General features: G+C 36.5%; 1 protein-coding gene and 1 pseudogene across 1 annotated transcript in view; one reads left to right on the top strand and one right to left on the bottom strand.

Annotated features, from left to right (window-relative positions):
- The window catches only part of Dredd (Caspase-8 Dredd), an 87,354-nt gene extending 73,346 nt beyond the window's left edge, over window positions 1–14,008 (top strand). Inside the window, exons 7-9 of the transcript XR_011732628.1 lie at window positions 11,994–12,226; window positions 12,410–12,672; window positions 12,749–14,008. The gene's annotated coding sequence lies outside the window, so the exon portion shown is untranslated. The remainder of the gene's footprint in view (window positions 1–11,993; window positions 12,227–12,409; window positions 12,673–12,748) is intronic.
- On the bottom strand, window positions 12,807–15,402 carry LOC139815414 (uncharacterized; annotated as a pseudogene).
- Window positions 15,403–16,469: the final 1,067 nt, after the last annotated feature.

Here is a 16,469-nt window from a genome sequence, read left to right as displayed (position 1 = left end):
GGTCGATATATCGAGCTATCGCGATTATCTGCCATGTTGGTTTTCCTATGAGTACTTTGAGACGTTGAGTGAAGGAGGTTAGGTTGTATAAGAACAAGAAAAGGGAAACCGTGTTTCCTAAATAAAATTATTATAAATATTTTCCTGTTGTTTTTCTTGTTTTTTAAATAATATTATTGTTTTAGTTTTAATGTCCCGACAGTGCGCTGCTTTATCATGTCCTTATTTCTCTGTATCTGATGAGCCACATTTTGCTTTTAAAATTAAAGCCTTTTTCAAGGTTTTTGTGTCCCATGGTAAACCTTGATAATTTTTCCTCTTGATTGCCTTTATTTGATCTTTATTTAATATTTTCGATATGTGATCTTCTGGAGTTTTCTTCTGGAGATTTGTCAAACTTTCGTTTTCTCGACGTAATTTTTTATTACTCTTGCGTAGCGTCTCATTTTGTTTAAGTATCTTACAGCGATTTTCTGAATCCTTGACAATTCTTTTTTAAGTTGTTTATTTTCCATTTTTAAAGACGTAGCTTTAATATCAATATTTTGCTCTTTCACAGTTTGAGCAGTTATAGCATTTTCAACTTCCACCATCATTTCCGAAAAAATATTCGAAGTATTATTACTTTGTACAGTAGTACCAGAATTTTTAAGTACAGAATCATTTAATACAATATTAGAGTTTCCATTATCAACGAAATCTGATTCAGTTTCTATATTTGGTATATTATTTTCTGTAACTTCTTTTACCATAGATACTGAAGTTTTCTTTATCTGAAGAGATAAAAATTTGTATTAAATAGCAGAAATTCTTTTTATTTTTACTACAGTGAACATAAAAGAATTCAAAGGCAAGATATAAAAAAAAATCTAAAAGCAGAAAATAACTTACAGATGTGGCATCAAATATAAATAAATTTCTATCACTGGAGACAGCTTTACTTGCATACATATAATCATGAACAGATAAATGCAATTCATGTCTATCAATCTTTCGTTTTTTCAATGTAGAACTGTTAGTAATATCTTTCATTATTGACATTCGTGAATAATTGTGATTATTTTGAGATATCTGTGAAACATTATTAAAAATAGGAGGAACTGCTTGGAATTTAAGTTTCCTTTTCTCCTCTTTTCTATTTTTCTCCCAAGAGGAATAATCAAAGTGTTCCTAGAAAAATATAATACGCTATTATGAAATGATCAAATTTTATCAAAAATTTTAGCTAAGTTCTAACTTACAGTGTGTGCTACACGTGACGAATTTATAGGCTGCCAAGTACACCCATTAATTTTTCTCACATTAAATATCCGAGCAGTTTGTACCTCAACATTTTTAGGAAAACGATGGAATAAAACAAATGGGCAATTTTCATCTCCTTCGAGTTTCCGATGCTTCTTAAATATATTTGCACAACCAGATACACAGCACTTTATTCTGTATAATAAACAAAATATTCTCAAAAGAAAGGATCAAGTTCAATAATATAGCTTTGAAAGAAAAGTCAGGTCGTTAACAGCACATGTAGATTTTGAGATTATTCGGAAAATATCGCAAATGTAGAGAATATTATAGATGTTTTTAGTAAATTAAGTCTATTCTCAGTCAGAGTCTTACATAAGGACTCTATTTTCAATACATTCTAAGTATGTACATTCATATGATATTAGAGAGAAAATGACATTATGTGCTATTAGAGGTTAGATTAAGTTTACATTTGATAATAAATATGTACACAAATAGGAATACTTACACTATAATAATAATAATGTATTGCACAAAAGTGTAAATTATAAACACTAATAAACTACCATTAATATCCCAGCAAACGAAAAAAGATTGAAAAGAATTAAAACGGGATTGCCAGGAATTCAATTAAGGACTTTCCGAATTCCATTCTGTCCAAAAAAGGGATTGAAATAGTTTCAATAACATGGAATTCCTTATTTTGGAAAGAATTTGTCTTTTTTGAATCCCATCCAATTCCGACACAAAAATATTATACCACTGAATGCCAGGTTAGGGATTGGAAAGTTTCGTGATGAATTCCATTGAATACCATTGATTCCGTTAACGAAAATGAATACCACTGAATGCCAGGTTAGGGATTGGAAAGTTCGTGATGAATTCCAATAAATACCATTGATTCCGTTAACGAAATGAATACCATTGAATGCCAAACTAGGAATTAAAAATTTCCGTATTGAATTCCATTGAATTCCGTCTATTCTGACAATAAAATGAATACCATTGAATGCCAGGATAGGGATTGAAAAGTGTCCGTGTTGAACTCTGTGGTGGTACGCGCCACCAATAGTACACGCCCGCGCGGTATCTGCATTACCGGCAGTTCGCGTCGACGCCGTTAGGCGTCGCATCGCCGGGGCATCTTCTCGAGTTCAAAGTTTCGTCTCGACCGCTATGTAAAGGGACCCCCTACGGGGCCTGACAGATCTTATAAATCTCATTTTCGGGCTAATTGCCCGTCGGCAGTAGTGCGTGTAATGCCCTTAGGCATACACAAAAGCTCACCGACGAACAAAACAGCGCTTGGTCGCCCAACGGAGGCGCGAGACGTTTCCTAAACCATCTAATGCCATGCAATTCCATAACCTTTACAGATTCCATAGGATTGGATGGAATTGAAAATTTCTTTTTTGGATTCCATGGGATTGGACCATCTTATTTCGAATCCCATCTAATTTCATTTAATTCCGCCAAAAAAGGGATTCAAAGGTATTAAAAATTTTTAATATCTTTTAATCCTTTAGCGTTTGCTGGGATACAAATGTGCATTATACATATTTCATTACCGATGTCAATCACATGCAGTAAGGAACCAACATGGCGTTATTATCACGTGATTTAGACAACCAATCAGGCTATGCCCTTCAATGTCGCATCTCTGATTATCTAGGTCTCTACTACGAACATGCCCTGTGGCCATATGCGCATGCTCAGTGGCCGCACGTGCATGCAAGAGGTCACGTGACAACTGTTTGGTTGGTAAGTCAGAAGTGTAACATAATTCGAAATGATATTCTTTCGGCGTATACATTAAGGCCATTGCACGTAACAAAGTTTTAGTCATAATTGTAAGACCGTAAGAAAATAGACCAATCACACTCGATTATTCTTCGAGCTCAAGGAGAATAATCGACTGTGATTGGTCTATTTTCTTACGGCCTTACGATTATGACTAAAACTTTGTTACGTGCAATGGCCTTTAGTGACGCGCTTTAAAAGTATTTAAGTGTTTAAAGCGCGTCACTAACTTGCAGTCGTATGATTTACGGACATTATCGTTTTTCGATGGATCATTTAATTGGCTTTATAGAATTGCAAAAATCTTTTACAGAATTAAAGTCCGCGCAAAAATCTAGGGTAACAAACGCGATTTTATATCAAAAACACCAAAAAATTAAAAATATTACTTATTTGGGCACATACAGCTGTCACCTGACAACAATATTTGCTTAAAACAAAAATTCTGCAGTTTATACATACATAATGTTTATCATATGCCCTTGGGAAAACATGTAGGAATAATATCGTGCAAGTAGAAGTAAGATTCAATGCGTACAAAAAAAGATCCATCGAAAAATTATTTTAGTAATGCAAATACGGATGTAGAATGACAAGAAGAGCAGCAACAATAGTTGCCGGATCTTGCGAGAGATGGTGAGCAATCAAACAAGGACAGATGTCATTTCGTTAGACAAAGACAGATATAGGGAAAACAAAATTAGAAAGGTTGACATTATCGACATCGAGGAAGTTCGCCTGTCACTGCAGGATCCCCTTAAGCGATCTTCATAAGCATGAACGCGTTTGAAGAGATATTCAGCTAAATATCCCACTAAATGCGAAGAACGCGTTTCATACCGTGGGATATTAGCCCTTACTTCTCTCCAAACACGTTCAATATGCTGAGTGTAGGCTCTTGCACTGGCACAATAAAATTTTTTTGAAGTGAAACTTCTTTAGGCACGGTAGTGAATTCGATTTGCGACACGAAAAAGTGTAACGGAAGTGAAACTTCTTTGGTACGGTAGTAAGTTCGATTGTGCGACACGGAAAATGTAACGAAAATTCGACCAATAGGCGTACGGCGTTGGCGAGACGGTTCTTCTTCTGGCACGGTAGTAAGTTCGATTATGCGACACGAAAAGTGTAACGAAAATTTTCGACCAATTGGCGTACGAAATGAAACTTCTTTAATTGGTACGGTAGTAAGTTCGATTGTGCGACACGAAAAAACGTCACGAAATAGTGTCACGAAAATTCGACCAACAGGCGTACAAAGTGAAACTCCTTTTGGATCGGTAAGTAGGTAAATTCGATTTTGCGACTCGAAAACGCGTCACGAAAATTCGATCAGGCGTACGGCACTGGCAAGACGGATATAGTGAGAACTGCGTATAACACTATATTTTCGAGTTGCGGGCGGCTTGGAGTGACTAATTCCGTTGCATTATTTTTGTATTAATTTTAGAAAAGTTATGGCAAAGCCTTGCCTTCAGAAGTTTCATTTCTAACGCGCGTGGCGACCACACGCATGATTTTTTGTACCACGTTCGTAATCACCGAAGATCCACTTTCCCTCGATTTTTCGGCCACGATTGTACTTTCTTTTGCCGATTTTTGCTTCGTCTATTTCGACGATTATATTGGGCCCTCCAAGTTTCGTTGAGTTCTTTTCGGCTCAATATATGCAAACCTATTATAACAAATCAACATAACAAATTCTATAAATATATATCTATTGAACATATATTCATTGTATTAAGTATATTAAATGATACTTCTCGGCAAAAAGAAATCCAGTCAACAACCGAGTGCTGAGAAAATTGTAACTCTGTGCACATAAACATAAGTCTCGGAGGTCTTAACATAATAAAATATGCAGTCATCCTGCATATTGTTTCCAGGCTTAAGTTAGATTTGCTGAACCATGTATCAAATCTAACACTTCATTTAAATGTGCATTGTTTCTTCACATATTTTTTATGTTTATTTTTCTCATATAATACTTTCCGACAACGAAATGAGAAATTATCTCTCTTTAACTTTAATTTATTATTGCACTTCGGACAATATATTCCGTTGCTTATCACATTATGTTCTATTAAATAATTTATTAATTTGTCTTTATCGTGAGTCACTGCCAAAAACTCGTGCTGCTGCATTTTGACACGATAACTTATGATAAAACAAAAAAATATCATTTCGAATTATGTTACACTTCTGACTTACCAACCAAACAGTTGTCACGCTGCATGCGCGTGCGGCCACTGAGCATGCGCATATGGCCGCAGGGCATGTTTGTAGTCGCTACAGCTCGTCGGTATGACAGGTCTCATAACCTGATTCCTGTCAACTTTAACTGTTAATATCTCGCTTCGCGGGGCAGAGCGACACTTTTTTCTGCCAGATTCGGTCGTTTTGTGCAAAAACGCGTCGATTAAGCCTAAGTTCAACGAAATCGGTGAGGAGGCCACTATTTTTCAGATTTACCTTTATCTTCATTATTTTTATTAAAATCAGATTAATTTCATGTAAAAGCGGAGTGAGAGCGGAGAAAGGAAGAGCAACTGAGAAAGAAGTTTAGAGAAAGACGTTCAGATGGTGTTAGTGGGCGCTTACTTATTTCGCGCATGCGCACTCCATTTTGGACAACACTAACATCAAAGGCGCCGACAGAGAGTTGCGCTACTGTATATACTGTGACCCTACCTTCGGTTCGGCACACAAAATTTGTTTAAACAAACGAACGACGTGGAGTGATTGCGATATTGCTACGACTCAAGTCTCCTTTATAGAAAACAATAAGTGTAAAAGTATGAAATATATTTGTAAGAAGCTGAAGGAATAACTAGCGGATAATTCAATATATTCGTTTATTGAACGATCACTCGACAGTCTAGACCGGTACGCAACGCTCTCGAATAAACACGCGCTCTCCCGCGCTCTCCCGTGATAATTTCGCGCATCCGCGTGAGCCCTGCGGTCCCTTACCCCGGGACGCCACCGAACTGGGAGTATAAATATCGGCCCTGCGAAGCCGGGAGCTGGCAATTAACGTTCGATCTCCATCAGGCACGATTGTATTCGCATCTAGTTGAGAGCATCGCGAACTGTGAAACACTTAGCGATCGCCGAACGAGCACTTAGCCGCGAGAGCGCGACGGAACTTAGCCGCGATCGCCGAACGTTCAGGGCGTCCCCAATTCGTCTCAACCAGCCCCGGCTGTCGAAACGCGCTCAAAACCTAGAATTTTTCAGACAGAAACATTAACACGGTAAATTCGTCTCATCCTTAGAGAGTGTAGCGCGGGTCAAAATTTAAAAGAAACACATCATGAGTCTAACTTACCTTCGAGTTTGCCTTAGAATATTTCAAAGGCTTTAACATTTCGATTCACGTAAACCCACGACGTTCCGACGTTCCGATTGCAAACGGGACGTAACATTGTACTTAAGGCTTAATTGTAGTTGCGGTGAGTACACGCGGAACCAACGTGACAGTCCGCTCCAAGCTTAGACCCGTCCGTGTAGAAAACAATGGAATCTTTCATAATTGGACCGAAAGCTTGATCAAATATATTTTGTACGGAAGATCTGGGAACTCTTTTAAAAATACTAATAAAATCGGCTCTCGGGTAGTAGTGAGGTGGGGAAAAAGGGTGGATTGGTAAGAGTTGGAATGGAGTAGAATAGAGTGATTGGTGGAGGTGAAGCGAGTATGAACTGGCTTATTGGAAGAGATTAATCAGAGGGAAGTCTCAAATGATACTCTCAGTTACCTCGACGTTATCATGAATAGCGTCTGAAATTTGATACAGTACTTTGCTTACGGGGTGGTCAGTGATTGATAGGATTTTAAACAGATATTTGGAAGCTAAGTATCTCAGTCGTAATTTCAAGGGGCGTTCCTTGGTTTCTGCCAACATGGTATTTATAGGGATGTAAATTCTATACCCTAGACAAGCTCTGATGGCCTTATTTTGTATTATTTCTAATCGGTGAAATTTGGGGTTGCATTTAAGTGCAAATATATGGGAGGCATATTCAATTGAGCCCCTCAGAATGGCACGGTATACATTGAGAAGTAATTGTGGGTGTAAGCCCCACCATACCTCTCTCAAAAAAGATATAATGTTGACAATTTTCCTGGTTTTGCAAATGATATGGTCCATATGGGGCTTTCCCGTTAACTTGGAATCCAATACCACACCTAAAAACCTCACTCTCCGCAGGCCTGATGATATTATCACCCAGCTTGATGTGATGATGTCTAAGGTTGGCCGGAGCGCTTTTTGAAAAGATCATTATTTGTGACTTACAATTAGTGGGAGATATCTCAAGACCTCGATTTCTCAAATATTCCCTAATACTAGCCAAAGATTTTTCCAACGAACTGAGAGACTTACTAAGGCTGGAATCCAATGCATAGATGACGATGTCATCCGAAAATTGTAGTATCTTAGTGTAACGATGTAATTTATTTCTAATTATTCTAAGATAAAAGTTGAATAACGTAGGGCTGAGGACCGAGCCCTGCGGAGTACCTTTACGGGAAAATCTAGATAGGTTGGGTTTACCGTCCGGAACGAATTGAACGTTTCTTTGAGAGATTAAATTTTGAACAAATGTACATATATATTTTTAGGAAAGTTGGCATCAACTAAGTTTTTGATCAAAATCTCAGGAATAACGTTATCGAAGGCTGCCTTAACAGGGATCCTGGACAGGCTACAATTACCGACAAAAACAGTCAGGGCTTGTTCTTTGAAACGGCTTTATAGATCGCAAAATACTTTTACAGGAGTAAAGTGTAGGTACTAATAAAGAGTGGGAATTTAAAAAATTAGTGATAATTGAAAAAAAATGTAAAAATGCTATCACTTCATAACCATGTTTTCTAATATGAACAGTTCTATAGATTATATGTACAAAATGAAATGTTCCCACTCTTCAGAATACGTGCAACGTGCACAAACAATAACGTACCGTTGAAATTGAGATTAAAAACCTGGAAAAAAAAATTTGGGCTTCGAAGAAATCGTGTATATTTTCCACAAAAATATACACGCAGGCTAGTAAGCAGAGCAGTAAAAGAGATGGCGCAGCGATCGAACAAAGACAGATGTCATTTCGTTAGACAAAGACAGATATAGGAAAAACAAAATTAGAAATGTTGACATTATCGACATCGAGGAAGTTCGGACCGCCGCGCCGTAGAGTTAGCAGACAAATTGAATATTTTTGAATTATTCTTTTTCATATAATTTGGAAATTATTTAGGGAAGTTTAGGAAAATTGTTTAAACATTTGGGTAATAATATTTTTCTGTTATTAACAAAATTTTATCGAGCGTCAAGTTAGCAGATAGTGACTATGTTTTATGTTTACTATAAATGGAATCGATTGGAAATCATTTGGGGATGACATTTTTATTATAATTTTTATTTGGGAAAAGTCGCTTTTTTGTAATTTAAATAAATTTTTATATTAAAAACAAAAATAAAAAATGCATTAAGTCTCATGCATCTTTGTATTATTTATATTATCAACAGTGTATACCTATGTATACAGATTAAACATGAAATAGCTTTTTTGCATAAAAAATATAATAATATTCATTATTCTGATAATAATTATAATAATAATTATTATTATTACAATAAAACAATATAGTTTTCAATATTTACTAAAAGACGGAAGTATGGGAATCATTATTGTGTTTAATAATAAAAATATTTATTATTCTGATGATAATAATAATAATGATTTTGGTAATGATAATGATAATGATAACGATAACGATAACGATAACGATAACGATAACTATAACGATAACGATAACGATAACGATAACGATAACGATAACGATAACGATAATGATAATGATAATGATAATGATAATAATTACATTATAGTTAAATTAACTACTACTAATTAACTACCCAGCCAACACAGAATACACCGAGTGCGTAATTTGCTATCAAATTACGCACTCGGTGTATTCTGTGTTTGCTGGGTACTATTAGTTATTTTTTCTATTTAGGATTATACGAAACAATAGCGTTTTCTCTTTTTCGAGTGATACAAATTTGATTGCACTAAAAGCAATTAATGACCTCATAAACTCTGTGCTGGATTACTATAGACTTCAAATCAATTAAGCACTTGATTGATTAAATTAGGGCAACGAATCTTGTGCTTTAAAGCTAAAATAACGTTGAACAGGATAAATTTTATAATATTTATATCATTAATGTATTATTTATATTAATAATTTCAAACATTCAAAATCCACTTTTGGTTGAATATGTGTTTCCCATAAAGCGCTTTTAATGCGATCAAACTTGTATCACTTAATTGAAAACACTGAGTAAAGTAAAGATAAAAATTAATTTTTATATATAGGATAAATTAATTCAAATGCGTTCCTTTTATCAACATAGTTTTACTCGCTGCTCCTCCGAAAAATATGTAATTTTCACACTACTACCGATAATGGTCTGTTCTTTTTTGCTGCAGCAATAAGTTAACTTGTTGCACTAGTGCAGAAGTGCAGCGAAAAAGAACAGACTTATTTTTATTTTTAATACAAAGATTTATTTAAATTACAAAAAAGCGACTTTTCCTAAATTAAAATTACAATAAAGATGTCATCCCTAAATGATTTCCAATCGATTCCATTCATCGTAAACATTAAACATAATCGCTATCTGCTAACTTGACGCTCGAAAAAATTTTGTTAATAACAGAAAAATATTATTACCCAAATGTTTAAACAATTTTCCTAAACTTCCCTAAATGATTCCCAAATTATATGAAAAAGAATAATTCAAAAATATTCAATTTGTCTGCTAACTCTACGGCGGTGAAGTTCGGCCGTCACTCCAGCAGCCCCTTAATATCGATGAAAACTGCCGCCGTGGGACGACCCTTGATGAAGTTCCGGTGGACTTCCGAGGTGAAAATAGTGAGATTGTCTGAACAGGAACGAAATCTGCAAAACCCGAATTATTGGTCAGGTACAAGTGTGTTGTCCGTACTACGTGATTCTATAGCCCAGTGAATTCTATTTAGTATCATTTTCTCAAGGATTTTTGAAATGCATGAAGTGAGAGCAATGGGACGTACACCTTTGCCATGAGGTTTCGGGATTAAATATACTAATGAATAAAGCCATGTCTCAAGAAAACACCCTTCCACAAATAGGCTATTGAGAATCCTTAGAAGTTTCTTTAAAGACAACGGGAAAGCTTTAAGAATTTTGTAATCAAAACGATCTATTCCAGGGCTGGATTTTCCGTGAGAGGAGTTGAGTGCGATATGAAACTTTTTATATATAAAGGGGTTATCAAGCCACAATAGAGTTTGGTTTTTCCTAAAATGATTACCAGGTATTTGGACTGAAGAATTTGAACAGGAGGGGAAGCATATGTTGGCGATTGTGTCCTCAATAACACTATTGTCTGGAGAAACATCAGTGTTACCAGTGGCGAGTTTGCGATTTCTGTATCTCTTTATCATTTTCCATTTACTGGTTTTAGTCAAATGATCAAGCGAGAAACAGTAGTTCTTCCATCCTTCCTGCTTAGCTTTTCTCAAAACTTTTCTTGTTTCTATCACTTGTTCATGGTGTGACAGGAGATTCCGACCTTAACGTTTCGCAGACTAAACTCTCGGGATCCGCGTTAAAATAAGGCGATATTCAATTGAAATCAAAATTTAGCGCTGGATCCAATAGGATCGCTCTGTTAAGCCGAACTACCGAACAGACCCCGACGGCTGCGCCGGTAGTGACATAGCGCCCAACGGCCAATGAGCGTCGGCCGTGCGTGTGGCAACTCTCCCCTCTCTCCCGGACCACGGGAGGCCGCCGGCGAGAACGGGACCGTACTCACTCTCTGTGTGAGCATCGTGCGAACGTGTTAATTTGTCTATTCCTCTGTAAAATCGTTAACGTCGTCGAGAATTGTGAACGATCTGAGAATTGTGATCACACGGAGAGTCGATCTCCGAGAGTTGACTGCTAGTCAAAATAAAGGATATTAATCTGTCAATACGTGAGTAGTAGTCTACAGTTCCGCTAATTGCCTCCTTCTTGGTATCTCCTGTTTCATTTTCCTGGGTCGCCCAATCGGACCATCTTATTGAATTTATCGTAAAACGCAGAACTTTGTCAATTTCGGGAAAATTGACTAGCGCCCAACACACTGGCTAATTTCTTTGAGCCCCGACAGCTTCGACCCAAGCCGCGTCGGGTGAAAGGCTTAGTATTGAAAAGTCTTGTCTCAATGGTATATTTGGTAGTTCTCAATTGTAGGCATTTTGCGATAGTTCTTACACGCCACTTTCAAATTCAAATTTCTTGAACCTCTAACTGGAGGTGTAAAGAGGTTAATCACGTCTTGCAAGGATTCGGTAAAGACTTTATATTGTTGTAAGGGCTCATTATCACCCCAATTAAGGATTCTTCTTTGGATATTTGCTGAGTTGTTCTCCAGAGTTTTGATGAAGTTATTAAATTGTTGACGAGTAAACTTGCATTTAAAGGAAAAGACGGATCTTGTTTTGACCTTGCGACTAAGAATGATCTGAATCGGGCAGTGGTCGCTGCTCAGAGTATCCCGGAAGACTCGGATTTCCGAAATTGGGACAATACGTGCGAATCCTATAGCTAGGTCAATTAACGATGGAGTTTTGTCCGGAGGAGGTATGTAAGTTAGGATCATAGGATTGAGCAGAGAGAAGGGTTTTTTGTCTAGCAAGTCTACCATTTACCAGGATCTAGCATTTTTGTCAAATTAATCTCAGATACACAGATAGTGTTAAGGCCGTATCACACTAGCGATTGCTGTTGGCGGTTGCGGTCGCTGTTGCTGTTGATATCGTGCGTCGACCAATTAGAGCGCAACAGCTCGCAGTTGTTGTTCGCTGCTGCCGTTTAGGCTGAAGTCTATTTTTCGCGACAGGATCAGCCAATCAACGCCCAGTACGGAGCCGGCGCGAACACAAGAGGATTTTGAAGGGAGCACGATGGCGCCGAAAAAGAGTATTTTTACTAACGAGTTGGATTTCCACCTTGTTGAGGAAGTTGAGCGGCGACCGATACTTTGAGACTGCACACTAGACATTTATAGAAGAAACGACATAAAAAGCAATGCCTAGGACCAGGTCGCGACGGTCTTGGGGCCCAACTTCACCAGTAAGTTCATTTTCAGGTTATGTCAGATTATGAATACTATTCACACTAAATATATAATAATGCAATTGCAATGCAGCATTTCTGCCCATTATAAATAAGTAACAACCGGTACATTTAGGACTTTGCATTATCATGAACTCTGTTTTGCATTGAAATTTCTTAATTGTGGTTGTGCGTTTGCAGGCGATTCTGTTGCAGATAGATGAAAAAATATTAAACAGACTTTTATTAGTAACCATGAGAAGGTCAGGGAATCTAAAAACAAGTGCAGTGGGGCGGACGGGGACGGCATTTATGTGCCCAAGTGGCACTTGTACAAAAAGCTTTTCTTCCTCGAAAAAGCTTGTGTTCAGGCCGAATCTTCGTCAAATTTGCCAGTAATCCAAAGTCAAACAGCCATGAATACAGAACTGGTGCTACCTATTTATTATGATGAAAACCTGCAGGTGAATGATTTGGAAGTCAGTAATTTAGTAAACAATTTACACATGTATAAATGTAATTTTTATTTCCTACTTCCAGATGTTTTTGAAAATTCCTGATGATCCAAACAATGATCTGTAACCTGTATGTGAAGGTGCTACAACAAATTCTCCGACCACCAATTCGTCTTGTACTTCCTCAATGAGCCTTCCAAGTGCGTCAAGCGCCAACAGTTCTCGGCCTTTGACTTTACCTGTGCTTCTCCCTTCTCCCCGCCCAGCATCTGCCCTTTGCAACAATTTGTACGAAAACAGGGGAACCAAACGTTATAAATCAACTGCCATCATGGAAAAAGCAATCAATCTAATGCAAAAAGCCAATCAGCCACTGCCTCTTACTCTTCCTCAAGAAGATAATGCAGACATATTTGGCTACCTCGTTGCAACTCGCATTCGAAGTTTGGAAAAAGAAAACAATGTGAAAATGAGATTTTGATAGTTCTTACTAGATATTAAATCATGTTTTTTCCCCTCCAAACATTGAATGTACGTGGCAAAAAGGTTGCCAAATTAAGTTCACATAATTTTATTCTTTGTTATAATTAGTATTAGTATTACTATAAAACAGTATTTTTATTTCAGTCATGAGTTATGACCAAAAATATTATTGCGCTCACCGCGTCGCACTAGCACTCGCTCGCACTCGCGTACTCGCACTCTCGAAGCTCGCGGGAATAAAAGAGACACCGCGGTTTTAAGGAAACAAACAATCTCAACGTTTATTATCTCGATACAGAACAGACAGTGCGGACACACGTCCGAACAGTCCAGCAACTCCAGACAAAATCTGACAGTTGACAATTGATTCGCCGATCAATACATCCCGTCGTCAGGGAACGCGCTTCGGCTTGAAGCTACTCGCGAGCGAAGCAACGGGTGTCTCAGCGCGAAGGCGCAGTGCCGCAACAATATTGATTGTTAAGCTAAGAATGTGCAATTTAATTCTGTCCATTATTTTAGCCAAAAATGGTGCCAAAGAATTTACCTGACTTGCTGTGACTAGTATCCATGTTATAGATTTTTATAATGTAAAGAAAAGAACACTCACAAACTCGTTGTATGCCGACTGTAAATGGCAGCATTAGTTGTACGGATAATCAGAACTTGATTTATTTTTTAAGAATGGTTTTATGATTTACATTTTGTGCCACTAGTTTTAGTTGTATAAAAAGTAGTTTTAGTTGTATTTGTTTCCTATAACTAATTTTAATTATTTAGTAATTATTGTAATTAATTTTAATTAATGTTATTAATTAATTGTCTAATTTGAAGTTGGTATATTGTAATAAATATGCTTATTATAGAACTTAAACTTTTATTTGGTTCAGTGGATATAACCATCACATACCTTCATATTATCACTTTATCTATACAGGTCTACATTAATAATATCACCACAAGTTTACCCAAGTTTTTACAATTTTAATAATTAGTTTATTTTTATGCATACATCTATGTCTATATTTATGCCATTAGAAATTAACCATTTTCATTTGCCATGGTACAGCTCCCACTGTATTAAAATATGCACACCACATGTCTCTCAATTGCAGGGCAGAATTGGAATGTCTGTTCCCGCCCTGATGAACAAAGTTTACAATGCCTCGTATTGGCTCATTGTGCCAATCTCCAAACCTTATTTCGCCTCCAAATACATCCTCTTTATCGAGGAAGGTAGGTGGAGTGTACATTGCTCGCCCGACGACTTGAGACCGCAGCATATTGTGTAAGCAACAGCATGCAAGAATGATCTCCTTTGCACAGTGGGGGTCGTATCTCATTGGACTTCGAAATATCTGGAAACGGGCTCCCATTACTCCAAAAGTGTTTTCGGAGCATCTGCGAGCTCTTGAAAGCCTCGAAGGAAAATTTATACTAATTATTATATATTTTGAAATACTACTGTTTTCGTAATAAATCTCATAAGTAATAAATCTCATAAGTAATAAATCTCGTCCAGTGCATGAAGACCCAGGGTAAGGTATGAGTATATATTTATAAATAGCGGAAATCCCTCATCACCTACAATGACAAAGGGAAATTCAGTTTCTGTGCCGGGCAAAGATGCTGCAGGAGGGATTTTCAATGAATTGCTGTCAATATGAGCTTTCAGAGTGGACTTGTTCCAAATGCCAGAGTCACTAATCCGGCCATTAGTGCCTACATCCACGTAAATGAAATGTAGCTGGGCGTCTACCAATGCCAGTAGCACAATACTGTAACTGTCTTTATAGTTGTAATAAAGGGAGCCAGAATTTAGAGATGGATCAATCAGAACATGCTTCCCATCAAAGGCTCCGATACAATTAAAAAAATTCCACCTCTCCAAAATCCGTAGCTACAACTTTCCATTCTTCTTCGCTACTTGGTAACTTCAAATAATCCACCTGCAGGACTTTGATCAAAGCAGAGCAGGTGTCTCTGATAATACCAGAAATGGTACTTTGTCCCAGACGAAAGCTGAGCGATAAAGACTCCTGTGTCTCACCTGAAATCAAAACTCAATTTCATAATCGGTCACTTAAGGTTTTGGTATATTTTTTTGTGATGAAAATATACATTACCTGTAGCTAAATGTCGCAATGTAACTGACAACCTTTCAGCAGGTGAGATACATTCGCGCAAGTGCGTGTTTTGTTTCTGAATTAGAGGAGTAACCTTTTGAAGCATGAATTCGAATGTATTTGTGTCCATTCGAAGGTACCTGGACATGAGATTAAAAGAAAATTACTTGAGTTTAGATGTAAAAGCAGTTATTTCAAAAAGTAAATACCATTATTATACATTAAAAAATACCTGCGAAATTTGTTTGGATTTTCTAGAGACAATTCTAGAAAGACATTGTGATGAAAACCATGATGTTTTCTTCGAGCCACCCAAGACCTCACTCAAATTTTTCGATTTAAAGTTTCTTCAATAAAGCTCTGGACAATAATTCCGAATAATGCTGCTATACGTAGATTTCGCCGCTCTTTTTCGACGTAATACTGGTACTGCTTCAACGTTTTACTCATTCTAAGCTAAAAAGATTGTCTTAAGGATGTATGGGTCGTACAGTCCTTACTAAAAGTTAAACTTTCAATAAAAGAAGACTTTGCATGTATGTCAAACAACTCAAAATTTTTTTATGTTAGAAGGGATTATCGTTAACAGTTTGAGTATGATTTTTTGTTATTTAAATAATTAGTATTGTTTAAACAATTAAAAAATTTTTTTGTGGTAAAAAATTTTGAAACTTAGAATACAATATCAATGATGTATGTTTTACACATAAAAAAAGTTTAAGAAATATCTTAATGGTTTATTTATATATTTATATTTATAGCAAAAATGTCGATTCTCTATAAGAGATAATGTTAATTTTATCAACTTTAAACTTAAATAACTCTTAATAACTTCAAAATTTTACACCGTATTTTTAATTTAATTTAGAAATAATTTACAGCACTTTCTGAATATATTTGAAATATCTCCAATACATCCTTAATTACAATAACTTTTAAACCAGTAAGAGAATTGTGCTGAAATTTTACACAGATACTTAGACGTAATAATAGAACAATCTATGAAATTTTTAGCTTTTTGGTAATGCTTTGAGATGTCACCCATACATCCTTAACAAGACTACTTGGGTAAAATTCAATTCTTTCTTAATCAACACTACGAAAAATGTTGATAAAGGTGTTTGGCGCTCGCTTTTGTAAATAGTTTCGTCAGTATTAGTAGTAGTATTAGTATTAGGATTAGATTATCGGTGCATT

The sequence above is a fragment of the Temnothorax longispinosus genome, chromosome 6 (genome assembly GCF_030848805.1).
Source record: "Temnothorax longispinosus isolate EJ_2023e chromosome 6, Tlon_JGU_v1, whole genome shotgun sequence".
NCBI classification, from domain to species: domain Eukaryota; kingdom Metazoa; phylum Arthropoda; class Insecta; order Hymenoptera; family Formicidae; genus Temnothorax; species Temnothorax longispinosus.
The sequence above is the reverse complement of the archived record's forward strand: the minus strand, read 5'-3'. Positions and strand labels throughout refer to the sequence as shown.